This window comes from Hipposideros armiger, unplaced genomic scaffold, assembly GCF_001890085.2.
Source record: "Hipposideros armiger isolate ML-2016 unplaced genomic scaffold, ASM189008v1 scaffold_81, whole genome shotgun sequence".
NCBI lineage: Eukaryota > Metazoa > Chordata > Mammalia > Chiroptera > Hipposideridae > Hipposideros > Hipposideros armiger.
Window position 1 is genome coordinate 1,057,372 of NW_017731431.1, and position 24,185 is coordinate 1,081,556.

Below are 24,185 nucleotides of genomic sequence, written 5' to 3' on the forward strand. Positions count from 1 at the left end.
TTAGATAACCAAAGTATAGTTTAAAATATTTTTCTTAATTATTAAATATTTATTTTTTATTCTGAATTTGTTAAATAATTGAATATTTTATATTTCACAATGAAAAATATATGATAGTCAATTGATTTTTATTTCCCTTTGTGTCAATAGCCCTCTGTAGAATTCCTAACCCTGCTTAACCAACTGTTTATTTACTGGGCTGAAAATTGCAATTCATGCAAATGGCACAGATTGGATTCATGTTTTTTTAAAATCCTTACACTACAAAAAAAAAATTAAAAGTATACGTGACTCCTAAATATTCACAAATGATGAAATCGTTAAGTTAGTTTTGAGTACTCACTTAATGAAATATTATGCATTGATTAAAATGGTATTTCAAAATGCTAAGAAGCCAGGTGAACAAGTGCTTGTATTAAAAATATAAAAATAGGAACTCATAACTACAACTAGGTAAAATTTTTGTAATCACCTGGGCAAAAATGTTAAGAGAAAATGGAAAACAAAAAAATACATAGCTCAATAGTTCATAGAGAGGCTGAAAGAAAGAGGAATGCTAAATTGCATTTTATTTTTTTGGTATTATAATGTTACTTGGGAAATTAATCAGATTTCTTAACACAAAATGTGTTTCCCACACATATTTTTTTTATTTAGTTTTTAATTCATTTAGCTCATAACTCAATATGAGTGCACAAGCCACATAACAGATAGTCAAGTTCTACTACCCTAAAAATGATTAGCTGTTCCACTGTAATACTTTTAAAATAAAGTATTTCAAAGAATCTAGTGACTTTGAGAAATTAAGTTGTACCTTCATGTATCTAAAAACAGCAAAAACAAGAAAAGCCCTTCCATGATAGACATGATAAAGGAAGGCATCACTCAACAGTTTGATTAGAAAAGAGTGAGTTCCAGGTACATCAGTATGATCTCCTAATCACCTCTGGTCCCCAACCCTGCTCTTCCCCTCCTGCAATAGCAAAGAACCAGTTTACATTTAGGATTTGAAATTTGTCTCTAGTCCTCAGTATTCCTGCAGATAACACTAAAAAATAAATAAATAAATAAAATGATAATAATAGTAACTTTTGTCCTTTCTCTACCTTCTGATATGTCATTTTCAGTTTCTAATTTGAATGCACTTAAATCCTACACAGAATTAAATTGTAATTATGCATTCACTTACCTTTTAGTCCTTAAAAGTAGTTTTCCTTCCTAAGAGTTTATAGTAGCAGGCTGATAAAAGCCTGCTTACATGTGCAGTTTTATTAAATTAATGCACATTCAATGGAAACATTCAGATATGATTATTTTACTATTCATAATATGTAATTTGTTTCCTTTGAGAATCGTTTATTCTTCCAACAAATAACTTCAATAAAAAACAATAGCAAAAGATTGAATACATGGATAGACTCTTTTCATTATGAGGAAATATAAATGCTTATTAAAAATATGGACTTTTCCCATAAGAACTTCTTAAACATCAGTTCTGAAAAGATAAAGTAAAAGGAATTTTCATAACAGTATTACAATTTGGCAGCTTAAACTGAAATAAGATTCTGATAAAAAATTATTACTTTTTATTGTTTATATCTTCAGATTCATTGCCACTGTTGTTTTTTGGCTGCTAGCTATGACCTAGTTTTCATTTGTTTTTTTGCTTTATTGTTTTTTTCAATCTTATGGAAAAATACAAAATAGTGAAATTTTATTTTAAATAACATCAGAGATTTCTGTATGAGCCATACTAGAAAAAATTCAGAGTATCAATGAGAATAAATTTGGAGGAGCGACTGAGGCAGGAGCATGTGTGGTATATTCAACAACAGCAAGGAGGCAGGATGGCTGGAGCAAAGAGAGGGAGAGAGCAGTGCGAGGAGAAGGTAAGATAAAAAAGATAACCAAGGGCAAGACATAGACTATAGAGGGCTTTAGATTTTATCATGCTCGCAAAGGAGGCCACTGTGCAGTTAGGGGCAAGATAGTGACATGATCTTATTCCTGTTTCAAAGGCTCACTCTGGCTGCTGTGTGGTGAGTAGACTAAAGTAAGCAAGACTAGAATGAGGTAATGAGGATGGTGGCCTGAGTCAGGTGGCTGTGTCCTGTGTGGTAAGGTCTGTTTAGATTCCAGAGATATATAACAGATACTTATAGATATACTCTTTATCACTTGCCTTCCACTTTCAATAGATAGATAGATAGATAGATAGATAGATAGATAGATAGATAGATAGAGATAGATAATAGTTGATAGAGATAATTTTTTCCTCTGAACTATTTGATAAGTTATATTTATCATACATCATGGGCATTCTAAATTCTTCAGTGTGTATTTCCTAGGAATGGGGATCATACCTTACATAGTCACAGCACAATTATCAACTTCAGTAAATTTATCATAGATACAATATCTGATTTTATCTGATTTACCATTTGGATTCCAATCTTTTCAGCTGGCCCAATAATGTCTTTTCTAGTACAGTTCCCCTCCTGTACAGGATCCAGTATTGTATGTATTATAGTTGTAATGTCTGTTTAGGCTCCTTTAATATGAAACATTCCCACAAACTTTGTCTTTCATGGATATATTTTTAAGGTAGAAACATCTGACAGGATTGAACATTTATACAGATGAATTTGATGTCGTCTTTGAGGGGGTTGAGGGTGACTCTAAGATTTTGGTTTTGAGAAACTGAATGGATCTCATTTACTGTGATAAATACAGCAAAGATAGGGGTCAGGTGGGAAGAACAGAAACCACTGAAAAGATGCCTCTTTGTGAAAAGGACTTCTAGTACTCACACTTATCTTATTCTCCTCTCCAGGACACACAGGAAGATTATACTTCCTCACCACCTTACAACTATCTGGGGTTGTGTGATCAGTTTTGGCTAACGGGTTGTAAGCTGAAGTGATGGTATGACATCCCAGGTGAAGCATTCTCTTCTCCTGCCTCATGGACCAGGAAGCTGCATGTTTCAGATGGTATAGCTGCAGGGTGGTGCAGGTTCCCTCAGTCTAGGTCACTGAATTGTCACATGAAGAACAGTTGCTCTGGAGAACCACCCAGAAACATAGTCAACTTTGCACAAGCAAATAAACATTTGTTATGTTAATCCACTCATATTAGAGGGTTGATTGCTGCCTACCCTGTCTTTGCTTAGTCACCATTAGACATTCAAGGGAAAATGGTAAATAGACGCTTAAATATAAGATCCTGGAGTTGAGCTCAGGTCAGGTCTGGGAAAGTTTCGGAATCACCAAAATATAAATATGATAGTTAGAGGCATGAAATTGCCCCACTTAGTGAGTTATAGGTATAATTGATTGAAAGGTGATTGATACATACATACATATATACATACGTACGCAATGACCTAGATGAGCAATCCAGAAAAAGACATCTGACAAGTCAGCCACCCAAAGTCCTTCTGCAGGATTTTTCAAACTAGTACTAAATGAGTCAGTGTCTCTTAGGTGGTGGGAGTCAGACACCATTGTCTGTGAGAATCCTAAAGTCATGTCCCAAGCCGTGTGGATAAAATTAGCAATAATGGGTGAGGGCAAAGTAAAAGTAGAGAGAAAAAGAGAGATAAAAGAGCATCCTAACAATACTCAATTACCCAGTTCTCTTTGCTCCTGAGGCCATCTTTCATGTTTATTGGATGCTTTGTTGGATTCAACAAAAACAATCAAAAGAGCCAATAATCCCCATATTCTCCTAATATAGTTTGAATTAGATTTCTGTAACTTCAAACCCAAACAATAATGGTAGTAAATGGATACTACTAAATTAATAAAACATTATAACTTTTTAACTTAAAAAAATCACAAATGGCTTCTCCTACTTTTACATGTGGTTGTAAGTAAAAAGTCACCATTATTTACTGTCCCTTCCCCCATTTAAGATCCTAGTCCACTTATCTATTGATATATAACAAATCACTCCAACACTTGATGCCTTAAAATGACAATCAATTGTTTTGTTCATGAATCTGCAATTTGGGCAGGGCTCTGTGGGGAAGACACATCTCCGTTCCATGCGGTGTCATCTGGGACCTGACCAAAGACGAGCAACCACTCCTACACGGCTCACACATGTAGCTGACACGTTGGTGCTGGCTTGTCAACTGGCCTAAGGTTTCTCTTCATGTGGGCCTTTTGGTGTGACCACATCTTCTTCACAGGTGAGAATGGGTTCCACAGGTAAGCATACGAATAGAGAGACAGCCAAGCAGAGGCTATATCCCTTTCTATGACCAAGCTTCAGAAGTCACACAATGTCACTTCTGCCATTCTCTACTAGTCAAGGCAATAACAAAGGCCTGCCAGGTTCAACAGGGAAGTACACAGATTCCTCCTTTTGATGGAGGGAGTGGCAAATTTCTGAAATAGCACAAGAGAAGAGAAATATTATCATGGCAATTTTTTGAAAATTCAAGTCACCACAGATTCTTAATGATTTACAGAAACTAAGTTTCTATGTAACTTCATAACTTCCTATATGAAGTTTCTGTATAACTAAGTATAGTGGTTTATAGAAACTAAGACCGGTGTATGTAAACCACAGGGACATATATTTTAGTTCCTAATGAAAAATTCATTCCTTCATTTACTCACACATTTATCCATTTATTCATTTATAAAATAAATATTTATTGAGAGACAAATATTCAGGTTCTTTGCCAGGTTCTGGAGCAAGACCAATTGTCAGCCAGTATATCTTTAGTATATTCTACTATTTATTTACAGCCAGTATTTATTCTTATTGGGTTTGTGTCCATTCAGATGGTTTGGTGCCCAAGCTGTCAAATACTTCAATATTATCCTTCTGTTTGGGAAACGGGAAGTCTCTAACCTTTCCTTCCAGGAAGACACAGACTAAGGAAGGAGGTTATAGTTAGGGTCATTTAGTAGCATAAAAGCAGAGAGAGCCAAGCTCTGAAACTGAGTTAAACCACGGAAGCACAATAAATTGTTAGATTTCCAAGGAGTATAATAACCTATAAGTTTTCTGTTGTGATTCCTTCTAAATCCTACAGTTAGATCCATTCAGTCTTCACTTGAAAGTTCACTTCCATCTCAGATTCTGAAAGCAATCTTCATTGAAGAGTGTTAGGAGGAGACTTAAATCAATTTGGTTTAACTCAGCACACTTATTTTGATACTCACTCTAAGCTTGGCACTGCACAAGTCTCTGATGACAAGATAAATAACCACAAAGATAAGTAAACCACAGGCTTTATTCTGGAAGTGATTGTAGTCTAGTGCAGAGGTCCCTTAAATGTTAATGTGTATAAGAACTGACAGGGAGGTTGTTAAAACTGTAGGACCTGGCCCCACTCCCAGAGGTTCTGACTCATGAGTTCTTTTAGGTGATCCTAAGTGAGTGATTTCTCTTTGGAAACATCTGTCTAAGGGCCAAGCACAGAACAGATATTTCAATATAATGTCAAAGTGCTATGTTTGAATAATGGTTAAAATCATAGGCTTTGGCACCAGAACTGGATTTGAATCTAGCAGGACCACTTACTATTTGTGACACAGGATACATTATTTAGTTTCTCTACACCTCTACAAAAGCATACCATGTTTAAAATAAGTGAGGTAATTTAAGTCTAAAAGAATGAACAAAAATGGACTATTTTACTAATTTTGTTTTATGAGAAGGTACTGTAACAAAATGCCTCATTACAGTACAGGGACATGGGAATCAGTGTAAGAAAGGGGGAAAATGAAGATATAGAGCCTGTATGGATGAAGAAAGATTTTGAAAGAGATGAACAGATATGTCTAATTAATAAAAATAAGCGAGCTTAAAATTCGCTCTGCTGTGTGCAAGGTGGGTTTCCCAAAGAAAACTTCATAACATTTACATTACTTACCGATGTTTTTGACGTTCAACTTGCTTTTGCAGGGAATGCCAGAGGTGCTGAGTTTTCAAAGTGGACTGGATGCAGGAGATGAGGCTGCTCAGATGGTACAGTCTCATTTTTATTGCACGAGTAAAAGGTTAATAGGCTGGCACATAATAAACCTCCAATACATGGTAGTTATCATCAGGGCCCGCTTGTGCCCCTTGTCCATCCTCATCCCTGCTACCTTCTTCCTACTCTATCCTTAAGTGTTTCAATTAGTTTTCAAGAAACGCTCTTACATTTTTACTCTTTTCCTAGAACACTTCCCCCTTTGCAGCTCCAGACATTAACGTAAAACCTCAGGGCACCACTTCACTCATCAATTTCTCTCACAGAGATCCCCTCATTCAATTGGTCATTCACTTAACAAGTACTTACTGAGCAGATGCCCTGTGCTGGGCACTGTGCCAGGGATAAGAACAGGACAATGGAAAAATGACATGGTCCCTGCCCTCACAGTTTATAATCTAGGGGAGAAGAAGACATCTAACAATTACACAATTATGTACCTAATTACAAATAGGATAAGTGATAAATGATAAGTGATAAGTGATAAAAAGGAGTTCAGTGCTCTATGAGGATATACAGTATAAGCACCTATCCTAGCATGGACAATAAGAAAGTCCCCCTACTTAAAAAAAAAATCTTTATTATATTTGTTGAGCTCCTATTATGTCTCAAACAGTAGTAGCACCTATTATACATGACATAAGATACAGGTATACATGATAAATAAAAGACATTGAAGCAAATTAACATTTATAGTACAATGTGATATCTGATATGTAAAAGATAAGCACAAGGGCATTTGAATAAGTGGTAGGAGTTAGGGAAAATTTCCTTAAAATAAATTAAATAAATGATAGCTATTATTCTCATAATGCCCTGTGCTCTAAAAAGAGGCATGTAGTGGGTTAAATGGTAACTCCCTAAAAAAAAAAATGTGTCCACATCCTTGCCTCCAGAACCTGTGAATATTGCCTTATATAGCAAAAAAGTACATATTACCTTATATGCAAAAGATGTGATTAAGATACGATTTTGATAATTCAAGATAAATTCAAGTTTATCTTGAATTATGTGGGTGTGCCCTACATGCAATTAAAGGGGGGAAGGAAGATCCCAGTTATCGATACCACTATATGTAAAATATCAATTAAAAAAAACAGACATGAAGCAGCATCACTTTTTTCTGGGACTCTAACCTGTATCTGTGGGGAGAAGAGATGAAATCAGAGCAATAGGTAAGTTCAATTAGGCCTTTGAATGGTACAACTAAGGAGCCAAAACTTCTCTAGACCCTCAGTACTCAAAGTGTGGTTCTTGGAGCAGCAGCTGTGGTGGCAACATTACCTCAGAGGTTTTTAAAAACGCAGAATTGGGGGCTACATTCTAAACCTACTCTAGCAGAATCTTTATTTTAACGAGATTCCTGAGTCATTTGTATGCACTCTAACATTTGAGAAGCATACATCTAGGGCAAGGCTATTGGGACATTTTGAAAGATTTAAAGTAGATAAGTAACATGGTAATATGGTCAACCAATCTGGTGGTGTTATGAAGAACAGATTTAACTGGGATAAAACTCAAGGCAGAGACAAGTGACTGCAACAGTACTGGTAAGAGATTGTGAAGTTTTGAATGAAGATGTTGGTAACAGAGATGGAAAATATGACAAAATTTTAAGAAATATTTGGACCCTAGTCTGATAGGAACTGATGCCACTCACACCTAGGTTCTGTAGCATGTCCCACTTCTTTGTGCTTCTGTTTCTAAGAGGATCTTAGATTTGGGTTCTCCCTGTCAGAGTTTCTGCTGAAGCACTAACAGATGACTGAATACCCAAGCGAGTAGGAGAGACATTCTCCTCTCCACATGCAGGTTTACAAAAGACATGCATTCAAGTAACTGCTACATGGTTCTTTGAATCTTCAACCAGATCAAGGATATAAGAAAGTGTCAGAGAAAGTAAGAGAAGCTTGTTTGGAGGGCTGTCATTGTGTTGTGAGTACCCACTCTTTTGCTGGGAACAGGCGTCCAGGAGTACCATCTTCTAACCTCAAGTCTGGTGAGGGATACGACCAGGGGGCCACAGGAAAACTGTGACATGTGTTTTCTGCAGTTGGAAAGTGCAAAGAACCAGTGTTGTACTGATGTCCAAAAAAGCTCAAGAGGATTGTAGACTGAGGTCTGACTCTACCTCCCCTCCGGGAACTTTGGAGGCTAGGAGGATGAATGCCTGCTTGGTGGAAGAGCCAGGACAGGGCTTGCTGTTGCTTTATGACTGGTCTTCATTCCTAAAATTGATCAGGGCAAGGGATGTAAGCCAGGAAGAAGAGAGCTGGGGCTGATAGCAGTTTGGGGCAGTAGAAACCCCTATTCATGTCTGTGGGAGGTGGTCTCAACTCATAAGCTTGCTATTGCTATATAGTTGTCTACTTCCAGTCTCAGACTATGAGAGGATATTTTACAATTTCTGCTTTTATAAGATAAAACATTATAATTAGTGCTACATACATAATGAAAAATTGTTGGTTAATCTTGTGCTTATGTATGTATTTACAATTTCTTGCTGTGTCTTTGTGAAAGCTTAAAAGGAGATATTCTCCCACAGAGCACATACTCAGCATTTATTTTGTAAAAATTCACTTTAGTGGTTGTTAAATAACCAGGTCTGTTCAGAGTTTGTAAATCTAAGACTTTAGGTTCAGGCTAAGACAATTTTTCTCTTTGTTCATAACTGTACCCAGATTTTAAATTTTAAAGTGTGGTACCTGTGAGGTCAACATCATATTTTTAAGGGAGAACTTATTTTTAAGCAAACTTGAACATATATTTTAAGTACTAACATACTAAAATTAATTATCTGTTCTTATTTTTCTTTCTTCTGCATAATAACAAAATAAACACCAACTGGCAAAGTTATAACCAAAATGAGTCCCTTCTCCTGATCTAGAAAATACCAGAATCCTAGACAATAAACCATTTATTTAATAAAGAAGAGATAACGTAAACTTTGACAAATCTGAAATCAGTTCCCAGGTCATCTTTCTTTATGAAATTCCACATCTTGCCAAAAGATGGGGCTCTTGTATCCAGCACAGAAATTAAAAGAGGAGGAGGTTTTTTCAGACACTGAGAAACTATGTCCATTACAACTGGCAAGGGCCTTTTGATAGCAAGAAAATTCAGGTTTGGGGCATTGGCCAAGTGGCCTTTAGATATCTGACCTTACAGTCAAATCATCAACTTCTTAGAGACTCAATTTCCATACTTGTGAACTCTCGATAAAAATCACTTGCTATTAAAAGTGAGAGTAACGTGCCCTCTTAGAGTTCTAGGAAGTTTGCTTAGCAGAGTGACTAGTAAATAGCAGGTAGGTAACAGTGAATGTTAGCTATCACCTGGGAAAACCAACTCTTGTCTGCTATGTGTCTGCTGAACTCACAGTAGGTGCTCACTATATATCAAAATTGAATGAATGGATAAACGAACTTCAGATTAACCTAGAGTTACCTCAGTATAGTTTTCGGGCTAGCCTCTCTAGCCTATGAAATCAGAATTTTAGGCCTGACCTAAACCTTGCCCTTCCTGACCAGTGACTCTAATAGCTGCCTGGCGGACCAGGGATTTGATGGATCTCAACTGCTCTCACCCTGCTTGAGATGCTAAGGGGGCATTTTAGTCACCAGTCTGTTTCATCAACTTAAGTCCTATCTCCACTATACCTTAACAAGAACAAAAAAATTTCAACTCATCTAAACTAGAAAAAAAAGCTAAATTTATCAAAATAGTAATTAAAAATTATTTTAAACAGAAACATGACATTAAAAAGTGGTACATTAACTTTAAGTCTTTTAATTTCATTTTAAACTATAATATAATGCTATTAGTTCTTCAGCAATGATTCCTCAACACATTTATGTAAAGCATGTTCAAAATAGAGTGACAATTCTTGACAACTTCACTGTTCCGTACAGAGGTCTTTGGGGTTTTACACTCTTAGTAGACAACTCTTGTACACTTACCCAATTCCCAAGCCTCACAATCATTGTAATGTTGCTACTTAGCCTTGTTTTTCATTCATGGTCAGTTCTAGCTTTATAGTCTACTGGGAAACTCTCAATTTTATTCTGTAGCTGTTGTCCAGCTTTAAAAACAATGTATTACAGGTTGGTAATCTTAGTAGAACACACATACATATTACAATTAGTGGGGAAAGAAAATGTTAGTACTCCTACTCCAATCTCAATTCTCTCCTCATATACCTTTCTTCATGAAATTGATCACTGAGAAACAATTTGCTTTGAAGATACAATTTCATTACAGGGTTAGAGAAGATTTAGGGGGTATGTAGTAAAGAATTTGAGCTTGCCTAAAGAGAAGATGTGGCCATTGCCTTCAGCCTTATAGGATCTGCTGTTTGCCTGAATGCTTTGGGTCATATTGGGTAGTCTAACAAAATGATTTAGGGTGGGGACTGGCTACAACCATCGTCTTAAATTTGGGGCTGGCTAGCTGAAAAGACCAATAAGGTGACTTTCGGCTTTGGATCACACAGTATCAGTGGACCTGGAAACTGAGATTAACCAAGTGGGCAATCAATCAATCATGCCTACATGATGAAGTCCCCCCCCACACACACACACACAAAATTCTGGACACCAGGTTCAGGTGAGACTCCCTGATAGGCTGCACTCCATGTATACTGTCACACTTTGATACTGGAAAAGTAATTTGTCCTGACTCCATGGCTAGATGACAATTGAAACTGAATTTTAAACCTTCCTAGACTCTGCTCTAGTTTTGCCTTCCTTTGGCTGATCTTTTTTAGTATACTATGTGCTGCCGAAGCGAGCACTCCTTTGGCTGATCTTAATCTGGATCTTTTCCCTATAATAAAACATAATCATGAGTATAAAAGCTTCCATTGAATTCTGTGAATCCTTTTAGCAAATTATTGAAACTGGGGTTAGGGGAATCCGTCCACAAATTTTCAGTGTCAGAAGTGAGGGTGGTTTTGTGTAGGGACTGTGCCTCTTTGTAGTTGGTCTAAACTTCTCATAGGGAATTTCCAGATTTGTTTGAGTACAAAAGTCAGAGAAAATTAACTTGACTGTCATTTCTGAAGTACCAAGCTGTACAATTAATATAATGGTATAAGATGGAGGTTATGTTGACCTTACTTACCCTAAAAGTAAGCACAATCTGTCTTTGAAGTTTAAAGATCATTGACACCTCTAATGTATATTACTATATAAAAAACACCTTTTATGGGATATTGAGAGCCAATTGAGGACAGCTGGGGACACTGAGGCTGTGGCAAACTGCTACATGCCTCTATGCAGGACCCTATGCCTGAGGGAGCAGCTGGATAAGAGAGTCTGCTTATAACTGCATACACAAGGCTTGGACACTCCCAAAAGTACCCATTCCCACAGCAAGCCCACCGCAGAGCCCACCATAAGGCTTGTTTACAGTTTCACTGTGGACTCATTGCTTAGGGGATTTCGGGAGGCCCGAAATTCCTGGCCCTAGTTCCTGGTTTCTGTATGCCTTCACCCAAAGCCCCCTCCTAAATCCCTCTACCAAAATATCTGTGCGTAGCTAGGGAAGTTTCCCTGCAAATAAGGAAGTTGCTTTCTATTTAACTAATTTGTATCCAATAAACAGTGGCACTCTCCGCCACCAGAAGCAGAGCGTCCCTCCTAATCCCACTTTTGGTGTCTGTGCCATCTCTTTTCTTTCTCCATTCCTCACGTCGAGCAATCCTGTTCAGGGACCATTCAGTGGGCTCCTGGCCTGATCACCCAGGTGCCCCGGGTGTCGAGCTGGCTCTCCACAATGGGATTTTCCTATAAGAAAAGACTTTTAAAATAGAGGGTGGAAAAGATCTTTCAAGTATCAACAAGCATCATCACAATTTAAGACCAGAGTGGCAACAACATAAAAATTTGTTTAGTGACATACTATATGATTTCATTTAATATGAACTTTAAAACCAGGAATACTATGTTGATAGAAATCAGAACAGTGGCTACTTTGGGTGGGGTACGAGGATTGAGTGCTGATTGGGAGGGTCATAGGGAGTATTATGGAGTGTTGGAAATGTTCTGTATCTTTATTTGGGTAGTAGTCACATGAGGTGGCATACAGCACTGTATACTTAAGATTTGTACACTGTAGTATACCTCAATTTTTTTTATTTTAAAAAAAAACTATACCTCAATAATATGTAAGTCCTTAGTCACATAATAAAGGAAACATTGAGTGTAAAAAAATTTTATTGATTTAACAAACACTTGGTGTTTACAATGTGTCAGGCATTCTGCTGGTACTTGTGGATACAACACAGAGCAAAAACCAAAAATGAAAACTATTTATAAACTACCATTTTTAGTCAGCCATTTTTAGCCTTTAGGCTACTACCAGCCATAAGTTGGACTTTTAAATTCAATATGTCTTTATTCTCTAGAATCAATCCTACAAATAAACCTTTTATGTTTTTGCATATGGAAAGTTTTATAAATCAGTTCTATCTATTCTTATATGCCCAGTCACTGTTCACGTTTCCACAAAGGTGTTTAATCTCCTGAACCCGGCAAAGGCCTGTCTTTACTTTGGACTCCTTTTACACTCACAAAGTATCTTCCGACTCAGCATTGAATTGTTCTTGAATAGTCTTGTGTTAAATTTGTCTCCTACACAAACTGTTTTACGTGCCTCTAAGTTCTTTAAGACTAGAGATCATATTTTTCTTTGAAAAATTTCACAATGTTTAGCAAAGTGTGGGTTATATGATATATACTTAATTATTGTGGGTAGAATGAATGAAAACTTCACTTTGATCATATTAAACATGCTTAAGAATAGTTTAAACTTCAGGAAAAATTAATCCTTAAAATAATTGATATCCAGCATTTTATTTTGCCATTTTTTACTAGCTCACTTTCTATGTGCTTAAAAGAGAGAAAAGTTATTCTTGATATTTCACTCTGTTTCCTGTGGCTCATTCTAATAAGAACTGTTTGTTTAATATCAGTATATTTGCTTTAATTGAGAAGGAAAAGAATTCTGAGTGAAACACTTGTCTCCAAATATCTCTTTATCTCTCAGGGTAATAGAACTGATTTTTTAACAAAGTATATGTTACATTTTCCAGCTTCCCTTACAATTAAGTGTGGCCATGTGATTGAAAGTGATAGGTGTACTTTCAGCTCCTGTTCCCAAAGGAATGTGCTTTTGTTTCTTCTCTTCCTTTAGACTGCTACTTGGAATGTGGTCATGGTTGCAAGTCATCTTGGACTATAAGATGAGGACAACACCCTAGAAATGGCAAAGTAAAAAGAAGATGCTTGGGTGCCTGGGTGACTAAATGAAGAACGCAACCATTCCAGGATTACCCACCTAGCTTGTTATGAAAGGAAAACTCTATTGTGGAAGCTACTGTTATTTTGAGTCTCATTACATACAGCTTAACCAATTTCCTAACATCCATTGAGGAGTTACAGCATGGCAACAGTTGGCAAGGAATGATTCTTCCTTTCTCACACAATGCTTTAAGGAATAAACATGTTTCAGCTTCAAATTTTGGGTGGATGATTTGCTTGTATTAAAAAGTCAAACAGCTTTTGATATCAAAAGGCAAGTTTAAAATTAGTTTTGCAGTGAACTACTCCTAATGTTCTCTCCTCCAAGTTCCATTTACACACACAAACATATATTCATATGCATACTCACACTTATCATGGAGTCTCACCTGGCAGTTGGCCAACCAATTGGATATCACGTTAAATTAGCCAACAAAAACTGTGTGACTTATAGTGTTCATTCATATATTTATATTGACTGAGTGGTGTTACTTTTTGTAACCTAAGCTATGACTGCATCCTTGACATTTTGTAATATTTTATGAAAATTTAATGTATCTTAATATCTTGTAGGAAATAGTTTAAAATATTCATCCATTGAACAATTCACAATTTCAAGGCTGCCAAAAGAAACATACCTTTCATATTGTATATTCGACTTTGAAATTTTTATAGCTCTACATTTCTCAATGCCTTCAACTTTTCCTGTATTTTCAAGCATCCTCTACTTCTGTCTCACAGGAAAATGTCTCTCTACAAAGGTTAAGAATAACTTCACCGTGGTCTTGAATGCATCCTTTTTTGCCTTTACCTCATTATTTCCTTAGTTAACTCATCTCTTGCTTATATATAGGCTCTTTATCAATATCTCGTTTTTGTTTTTTTCTATCTTAAAAACACACATATACAGACTAAAGTCTTTCTCTGGACTCTGACATTTCTTTCCTGTATTGTGTTGCTTTTTTCATGCATTTATTACACAAAAATGATTATCATCAGTAATTTCATTTCTTACTTACTTTTATATTTGCTATTTTGATTCCATTTCTATCAGGTTGCTAAAATTGCTTCCAATTCGTCAATCTCCTAAATCTCCACAGTTATTTACTCAAGTCTCCACTCTCAATCTGAAAACTTTTCTTCCACATTCTTAAAAAACCTCTTATCATTAAAATTTTTCTTTTTTTTTTAAATTTGTTTCTTCTACTGGTTGAAAGTCTGCTGGACAGGCTCTCCATAAATCATATCTTTCTTCATATTTTCTTTTATGTCTATGTATGCTATGTTCTAGATTTCTTTAATTTAATCTCCAGTACTTCCACTAAAAATTTTATTTAAGTAATCATGTTTTTAAGTGTCTCAGAACTCTACTTCATCGTATGGTTGCTCCTTTTTCAGAGTACCCTGTTTGAATATTATAGATAGAATGTACTCTGAATACTGGAGTACATAAATTGAGGTGCTTTTAAAAAAATGTCTTTAATTTTATTAATTATATTTGCTTCCTTTAGAGTTAGTTTTTCTGTTTTTCTTTGTCTTTTTCATAATGCTGTTTTCCTGATTTACCTGTTGATTCTTCATTGTATGTTCATATATATATATATATATATATATATAGAGAGAGAGAGAGAGAGAGAACTGGTCATTGATGTGGTTTTCCTTTGCTTTTAGTAGGTAAGATATCTTCCAGTTCTCTCTCCTATATGGGAATTGTGAATACGTGGCTGGGTTGGGCCTGGCAGGGACAGGAATGCCAAACATCAAGTTTCACTTTAGCATGAGTAGGCAAGTAGCTGGATGTTGGCCCTGAATGCCAGAATAAGAATGGTTTTAATCTGTGTTCTCAACGTAAAAGCTTTCACCTCCTTTCTCCTATTTATGCAATTAATTTAGATAAGACTTTGCGTCTCATTTGGTTTCTGTTTTTTTCTGGTGGCAGCTGTCTTTGCCTGCTCTCAGGGTTTATAAATGAGAGAAGTAAATGTGTATGGTGATTGATTCAATTATACCATATTTAGAATGTATCCTCATTTTCAGCCCTTATTTTCACTTCTGCCCTCTGCCATACCTCCAAACAACTCTTTTGTAGCTTCTTCACTATATTTTAGGCAATGGTTTTGGGTGTTATTACTAGTCAAAATACTATTAGCTTTGTTTTCCAGAAAATGATTGAAATTTCATTTACTTTACTTCCCTTCTCCACCTACTATCCTTCCCTCCACATAAGTGCATACATACAAACACATATCTTTACTCTTATTTATTCCTCGGTTGTTCTACTTCTACATATTTATTTCAGTAGAGTCCAGGAAAGAATAGTAGGCAAAGTACAGAGGGTGCCAAAAAAATGTATACATGTTTTAAGAAAGGAAAAAACTGTCTTAAAATTATGCTGATGGTAACCACTTTGAGCACCTCTTGTAATTGCAGAAGTCAAACATGACTTGTATTCATCTTTTGTTATCAGTATATATTGAGTATTACAATTTTAATACAGTTTTTCCTTTCTTAAAATGTGTATACATTTTTTTGGCACCCTCTGTATATGCCTACTCCACCATCAAGAACAGTAAGCCAAGAAAAACTCTCTTTATTTTATAAGAAAAACGGTGTCTCCTATGGTAGTGATCTAACTTTTTTTCCTTCCCAAAATCATTTATTAAGAATGTTAGGGGAGCTTATTTTAGAGCTGAGTCTTTTAGTAATCAGTATCACTGAGAGGTTAGGAGGCAGCTCCAGATAAGGAATTGCCCAGAAAAGATGGAATTTTAAGATCCAATGTTGCAAGCTGTGGTAGAGAAGTGGGACAATGGACTAAGAACAGGTAAAACCAAAAAGGCCTGTAAGTTAGGCTGTGGGACACAGATGAGCTGAGCCCACCTGGTGGATATACATACTGAAGTAGATACTAAGAGACTAATGGAATACAGATAAACACGGAGTTTTGTCAACCCATCCTGACAACCCATAAGGTGACTAGCCTGAGAATAAACAGATACCATGCTAAGGAAGATGGAATACAAGAGATGAAAAGAGCCAAAAACATGGATGACTTTGTTGAATCATTGAAAATGTGTTGGGAATACTTTCACCTTGAGATTTTTCTGTTTTTGAGACAATTTTAAGATAATTAAGGCACTCTTAGTCAAATGATCTCGTTCCACACACACACACACACACACACACACACATATATATAATTTTACATATGAGAGTTCATATTGTTCATATAGTTTTGCAAACTACTTAGTTGTACATCTTGATATATTCCCATATCCATCAATACAGATTCATGTCATTTTTTTAATGCCTAAAGTACTCCACTTTAAAGATACACTATAATTAATTTAAATTAATCCCCTATTGAACATTTTTTGGTATAATCCATTTTTAAGTACAGTGAGTTTTAATTGGTCGCTTAACTACTATTAATTTCAATCTACTGTACTCAATATTGCCAAGATAATCTTACAATCCTATTCTGTAACTGCCAAGTCCTAATTGCCTACAGTACGAAATTCCTTAAATTCAGAATTCAGTCTCCTAACAAATAGTTTCTATCTAACTTTAATGTTACTATCATTGCCTTCTAAAAAGAACCTTCCATTATAGACAAACAGTTAAAAGCTCACTATCATAGAATGCATCTGCAGTCTTGTTTCCTTGTCTTTGCTTATGGCATACTTTCTGGACAGTCTTCCTTCTCTTCATTAGGAATCTTGTCATCAGACTGTCTTTCCACTAAACCTTTTGGAAAACCCTCCCAGGGACTACAAAGAGGACAAAGATAAAATTTTCTAGTAGCCACATTAAAAAAGGAACAATAAACAGGTGAAATTAATTTTAATATATTGACCCAATAGATCCCAAATAATATTTCAACAGGTAGTTAATATAAGAATTAAGATATTTTACTCTTTTTTTGGTACTAAGTCTTCAGAATCTGGTGTGTATTTTGCTCTTATTTGCATGTCTCAATTTAGATCGGCCACATTTCAAATGTAAATAGCCACATTTGGCTAGTGGCTATCCTACTGAACAGGGGCAGCTCTAGACACAGTCTATTTTCATTTCCTCCTTCTCCCTTAAGCCTCTGGAACTGTAATAAGAACAATGTGCCATGTGAATTCCTAGCACATATTGTTGGTACCTCTCATCACATGGCCTTATCACATGCATTATTTACCGTTTGATACATTTGTCTTCTCTCGTAAGCTAACCTGTACATTCTTTTAAGGCTGGGACTATGGACTATTGGATCTCAAGATTGCAAGTAACTTTAACGAAACCATCAACTAATTTGTCTCTTGATGCATGGCTCCCCTACACTTAGTTTCTTTTGAGTAAGCCTTTGGAATCTACTTCAAGTTAAATCCTGTGGTCAGGGAATCCACGCATCTTAAGGCAGGCAACTTCTCTGGCTAGTGCTAGAAGGGGATCTTCTTTTCAGGATCTGAAGTCTCTTTCTTTCAAGTGTGCATCTCTTGAGACCACATGAAACAAATCTATGTCATATAATGAGTCTTTGCCTACTGGAAATAACAACAGTAGCTTTCTCTCTTCTATGACGATCCTCCCAAGTTCAATCACGACTTTTTCATTTGTCATGCTTTTGAGTTCTCTTCACCATTTTGCTCTTCTCTGAAATAATTCCAACTTCTTTGAGGTCGTCTTAAAGTGCCCAATTTAGACCTGAACACATAGCCCCAAATGTGGTTTTGCCAGTGAAAGGTATGATTGATCACTATTGGCTGCCTCTATAAAACTCAGCTCTACTAGGCCTTTAAGATACTTTCCTATGAGAAGGGCGGATGAGGGAGAACAAGGGAGCCGCAGCACATCATTAACTCATACCATCTTTGCATGCCTGGATTTTAGTTCAGAACTGTGTACACACATACACCACACAGTTCTTGAGGTTAGTTCATTTTTCTTAATGTCGTCTTCCTGTCTTTTCAATTGAGTCAGGGAGTCATCAGGCATTTTGTTTTTGGAGAGGGTCGCCCCACCCAAGGACCGACAATTAGAGATAAAGAGAACTGAGAATCCAAAAAGCTTAGGGAAAGCGGGACTTGAGACCAGGGAACCCTGTATAAAGTGTTCCGCAGCAAGGAGCTCTGGTTGGTGATGACGATGGCTGACCATTACTTGGTTCTTCAATTCATACTCAGGGCTCTTCTCTCCCTTACCTTTGAGAGGAATTATTTCCCCCAAGTCTTCACCTTACAGAGAACAGGCAGAAGATGCAGCCTACTTAAGTAATTGCCAGGGATAGCTCGCAGGTAGTGAGTTGGGGGAGACAGCCCCGGCGGGGTAGGGCGACGCACCAGGCTGCAGAATCCCGGAAAAGCGCGCGCCCGCGCCCGTGCCCGTCCGGGAGCGCGCCCTCGCCTCAGGCCGGGTCCTACTCGGAGGACTGTGGGCGGGAGGCGGGGCGTCGGCGCGCGCACGCGGGCGGGGTGGGACAGGAGGGAGCCGACGTGCCGACGTTTGCGCCGCTGCGGGCGGGTGACGTGTAGGCCCGCGCCAGCTCCTCCTGGTCCCTGCTTGCCGGGTCTGTGGATCGGTCCGAAGGTCGCCCGTCTGCCGGTGGTCGTGCTCGGTGTCCTGTGACTCGGAGCGATCTGGGTAAGCCCGGCGTAGGGATCGGACGAGGGCGTAGCGGTGTGGTGCCGGCCGGCATCTTCAGCCCTGCCCTGCACTCCATACCTGGCATGGGAAGTAAAAATAAAACCGAAAGGGAGGGAGGAGCGGAGCAGGAGTTGACTGAGTGATGGGAAGAGCGTGAGCGGGGCGTAGAGGTAGGAGGTGGGAAGCAAAGGGCTCCGAGGCCCGGAGAGGTGGGGACTGCGGGGTGGGCAACGCGACCCGAGCGACCCCTCGGGGGATTCTCAGTCGGCTCCGAGGCGAACTCCGTGCTGTCATCCCTCTCGGGGCCTGAAGGCGTGTCCCGGGTCTCCGGCAGTCTCGTCCCATTCGTGGAATTTGCAGGTGGGGGTGGGGATCGAAAAAACGAACAGAGCTATATATTGCCCAGGTGTTAGGCCACAACGTGATGACCACATGGGGTGATTTTTCTTTTATGAGCGTGGGTAATTTGTTTTTATTAGTTTTTTTTTCCCCTCCCTGTTCCAAAGCCGTGCTAACTTTTTCCTTTTCTTCACGTAGACTTTGGGGGAGAAATCTACTTCCTTATGTTTTTTACCCCTACAGTGAAAAGTAAATAGACTGGGTAGGGAGTTGACCATGGTGAAGTGTGAGTGAATTTAGCAATGCATGAGCCCAGAATGTCATTATGAAATACTGTGTGTGTGTGTGTGTGTGTGTGTGTGTGTTCGTGTTCATTCGTGTGTTCGTGCACACTGGGGAGGTGGTGTGGGTACGTGGGCAGTTGTTTTTAAGTAGGCTTCTTATCAGAAATTAACTTATTCATTGAATGCAGTGTGTTTGTGTATTTTGCTATTCTTTTATTTAAAAGAAGCATAATTTTAGCGGTAGCCAGAAGTTTGATGAGAATGAATCACACGTGCAGTTCAAACGAGTAGTCATATGTTCTTTCTTTCCATAAGTTAGATTGAATAGCCGATATTTCTATCACCAGATTTCATGTTTCATAGATTGAAATAATTTTTCTGATTTTTAAAGTGTTGTCAAAAGTTGAGAATTCAGCTTTTGATTCTATTCTGGATTGTACTCCTGTTCATGTATTTTTAATGAAGGTTATAATAATAGTCTAGCATTAGAAAAAGCCTTCATAGAGATGCCAGTTAAGTGTAGGCTGAATAATCTTGAGTGAATTAATTTTTTTATGGTTTAGCCTTCTTGATGCTTGCTGAACCGTTTTCTTTTATCATTCAGTCATTCATGCCTTCATGTGTGCCAGGCACTGTACGAGGCCTAGGAACTCAAGATAGGGTCTGTGCTTATGGAACTTTCTCTAGCCCAGCACCCTTGTACTAGAGAATCTTGACTAGGGTTCCTCTTCAGATCATGGATCTCCAGTTGACCAAAACAAGGATTTTTGCAAGAATAAGTTACTGTCAGTGTTTATATGTAACTTGCATTGAAAAGAGGAGCAGATCATTTTATTTGAAGCGTGAGTTGGGTTTTTTTTTGCCTTTGATCAAACAGATAGTATACATGTCAGTATTTTGCCAGTTAAGAAGAGTGAGTTTTTCCTTTTGCATAGTTGACTTAATTATAAAGTCCATCCACTTTTCTCTAAATCACTACCATTACTTCCGTTCTACAATAAAACCCATCATCTTCCTCTTTCATCTGGATTGCTGCAACAGCCTCCTGGTATCTTCTTCCAGGTCTTGTCTTCTGTGTTCCATTCCCTTCACGACAGTCATAGTAATCCTTATTAAACACAGTTCAATTCAAAAACTGTATTGGAAATTTCTTTTACTATTAGAATAATTTCTAAACAATGTGACTTAGAAGGCCTTTCATGACCTGTTTCTTACTTGTCTCTCAGCTCCATCTCTTATCACATTAGTTGTTGACCACGCCACTGCAGACATCTTTTCAGTTCCTTGAATGTGAAATGTTCTCACCCTTTAGCTAGAATATGTTGCTTTCTTTACCTGACCAGCTCTTCATCCTTGAAGTCTCAATTTAAGAAAGCTGTTTCCCTTTCCAAACCCCCTTTCTGTGTTCTGAGCACAATCTTTACTGCCCTCTTTTATATAAGTCTTATTTTGTGTTGATACAGTTTGTTTAATTGACTTGTCTTACCCACCAGACTGAGCTTCACAAGAGCAGGTCCCATATTAATTTTGCTCACCATGGTCACTCACCTGCTATCTAGCATGTAGTAGAAATACTAGTTAAGAATTGTCAGTTAAATGAGTGAAAGCTGTTCCTACACTCTTCTATTATGATTTTCCTTATGTGCTAACTCCTATCATAGTTTTTTTTAGCAACTATTGACTTTTCTTTTACCTTTGTTTTGCTTTCTGCTTTATTAGCTTGAGATTTTGAAAATGCTTACTCAAATACTACTTTTGCAATTAAATTTCTGCATGTGTAAGTGCTTGAGTTTTTTGAGAAGATTGGCATCATGAATTGAATAAATCACATTAGATTTTAATTTTTTGTGTGTTTGAGTAAACTTCCTAGTTTGTAGACAAAATATCATCTTTTTAAGGACTGAAATAAATAATTAAACTAATCTCTGTGAAAAAATATTTTTGAAGCCTTGAAATAAAGATGATATAAACATTAAAAAAATAAATATATGGGAATCCAGACATTGAAATACAATAATACTTTGGTTTGCGAGCATAATTCATTCCGGAAACAAACTACCCATACTGCAAGACATCGCTCGTTTACCAAGTTAAAATGTATTGGAAATGTTTGCTCATCTTGTGGAACACTCGCAAACAAGTTACTCGCATTCCAAGGTTTTACTGCACTGCCTTTCGGTTTTTTGTTTTGTTTTGTTCTTCGTTTTTTGGGTTGTTGTGGTTTTTTTTGTGACAGCTTTGGCTTCCCTTTTTCTTTCCTATCAATACCTCTATCTAGCCATTATACAAATATTTATTGAGAACCTGTGCCTCGCACTGTTTTAGGTGCTGTGGATATTTCAGTGAACAAAGTAAAGTTCCCATCCTCATGGGACTCATATTCTACTGGATGAAGCTGATAACAGACACAAAATACATGTGTCATGTGATAAGTGCTTAAGTGCTACAAAGGAAAGTGGGTTGTGTGCAAGAGAAGGATCAAGGATGAGGATGCTGTTTTAGATAGGTTGGTCAGAGGAGGCTTCTCTGGTCAAGAGACATTTGAGCAAGACCTGAGAGAGATTACCTATGTGGCATCTGGGGGAAGAGTTTCATGCAGGAGATCTACTTTGGTATAGTTATATCACTGGAAGGAAGGCCAATGTAGATGCTCCAAAATGAGCAAGAGGGAGAGTTATAGGAGATCAAATCAAAACATACGAAAAAGCCTAGTTCTTTGAGGGTTTTGATGGAAACCTTTGGAAGATTTTGGACAGAGGAAGCCACAATATTACTTGTTTTAGGAAAGAATCATTCTTGTTTACATGTGGAAACAAAACTGTTAAGGTTTTGTTAAAACTGTTAGGGTAAAAGCAGACTAGAATAGGCACTTGCAATAATCCAGGGAAGAGATGATAATAATGAGAAGTAGTCAAATTTTGGATATATTTTGAAGGTAGAGTTGAGAGAATTTGCTGATGAATTGAGTACACTAAAGCATAACTCCAAGTGTTTTGTCCTGAGCAACAGGCAGAATGAGTTTGGTTTATGAAGTGAGGTAGACCACAGGAGGAGGTTTGCAGTGGGAGGTCACTTTTGACATTTTTAAGTTTGAGCTAGCTATTAGACATCCAAGTGGAAAAGGCAGTGGGTACACAAATCTGGAATACAAGTGAGATGTGCGGGATGGAGATAAGAATTTGGTATTAGTTAGAATATAAGTGATACTTAAAGCCTTGGGACTGAATGAGATCACCTGGGGAATAGGATCACCTGAGTGTAGCTAGAGAAAAGATTTGAGCACTGAACTTAGGGGCACAACAATGTTTAAAGGATAGGAGGATGAGGAGGAATCAACTGGAGAGGAAAGTGCCAGTAATGCAGGAGAAAAACCAAGAAATACTGGTGGCCTAAGATGCCAAGCGAAGCAATTGTATCTAGAAAGCCTGGGCCAAAAACTTCTGACGTATCAAACAAGTACTGAAAAGTAACATTGAATTTGGCTATGTTGAGGTTATTTGTGACCTTAATAGCTCTTTTGGTGGAGCAGTGAAGAGAAAAGCCTGATTGGACTGGAGTTTTTGCCGTAGATAGGGAGCGCAGAAGTGGGTGTCAGTGAAGAGGGCTGTGGATTCAGCAGAGATTTTTCAATAAGGGAGCTACAGCTGCATAATTTTAGGCTTAGGAAATGATCCAGTGGAGAAGAAAATGTTACTAATAAGGAGAGAGGGCAAGGTTTCACTCCTACAACATTATCACTGTATCCCCACTGAATACATTTTTCTTCAATGAATTGATGAATGAATGGATAAAAGTGTTTTTACCAGCTGCATATACATTTTTTTATAAGAGCTGAATTAAAAGTGGGATGAAGAACACTTAAGTTAATACCTCCATTTTCAGATGGTTGTGAGAATTAATTCGGTTTCAGCCTTCCTTGGCTAAATTACCATCTTGAAATTTCTTTTTTTTTACCCTGGTCAACTTGGTGTTTCTCAAGTCTTTGAAGCTGCCCTGACAAATGCCCTATTAAGGTGTGTCACCACTTGGGACTTGTCTAATCTTTTATTTTGTGTTCATTTTTCCCATTTAAACTTTTAAAAGTTGGTAACTATTTCAAAAATGTGAAGACCTCTTATGTACTATTATATTACCCTTGATTTAAGAAGATACAGTGTTTGCCAGAGAGTGAAGGACGACAGATTTTTAAATGTTCAGATTATGGTTACCAAATAAAATATAGGATGCAGAATTAAATTCGAATATCAAGTAAAGAACAAATAACTTTTTTAGTATAAGTATGTCCCATGCAAGTATGACCGAAATACTAAATGGAACATATTATAGTAAATTATTTGTTGTTTACCTGAAATTCAAATTTAACTTTATATCCTATATTTTTATCTGATAAATCTGGCAACTGTAATTTGGAGGAAAGGTTTGTATGATTCTTAGTCTGAGCGTATAAACACAAAGTAAATCATCAGAGTTTAGGTCTCTTGAAAACGTAGTCCTGACAGTGTAGTCAGTCATACATAGCTCTGATGATCAAGAAGAGGGAAGTACCTTAATAAATTGATATGCCGTATCTGGATATTTTTAAAGAATGTAAATTGAACACAGAGAATACACAAACCAAGGACAAATTTAAAAAAA

The 24,185-nt window shown here is 37.3% G+C and overlaps 1 protein-coding gene across 1 annotated transcript in view; it reads left to right on the forward strand.

Annotated features, from left to right (window-relative positions):
* The first annotated feature begins 18,777 nt into the window (after window positions 1-18,777).
* ASCC3 (activating signal cointegrator 1 complex subunit 3) overlaps window positions 18,778-24,185 on the forward strand; it is a 311,675-nt gene continuing 306,267 nt past the window's right edge. The window contains exon 1 of the mRNA XM_019643638.1: window positions 18,778-18,924. The gene's annotated coding sequence lies outside the window, so the exon portion shown is untranslated. The remainder of the gene's footprint in view (window positions 18,925-24,185) is intronic.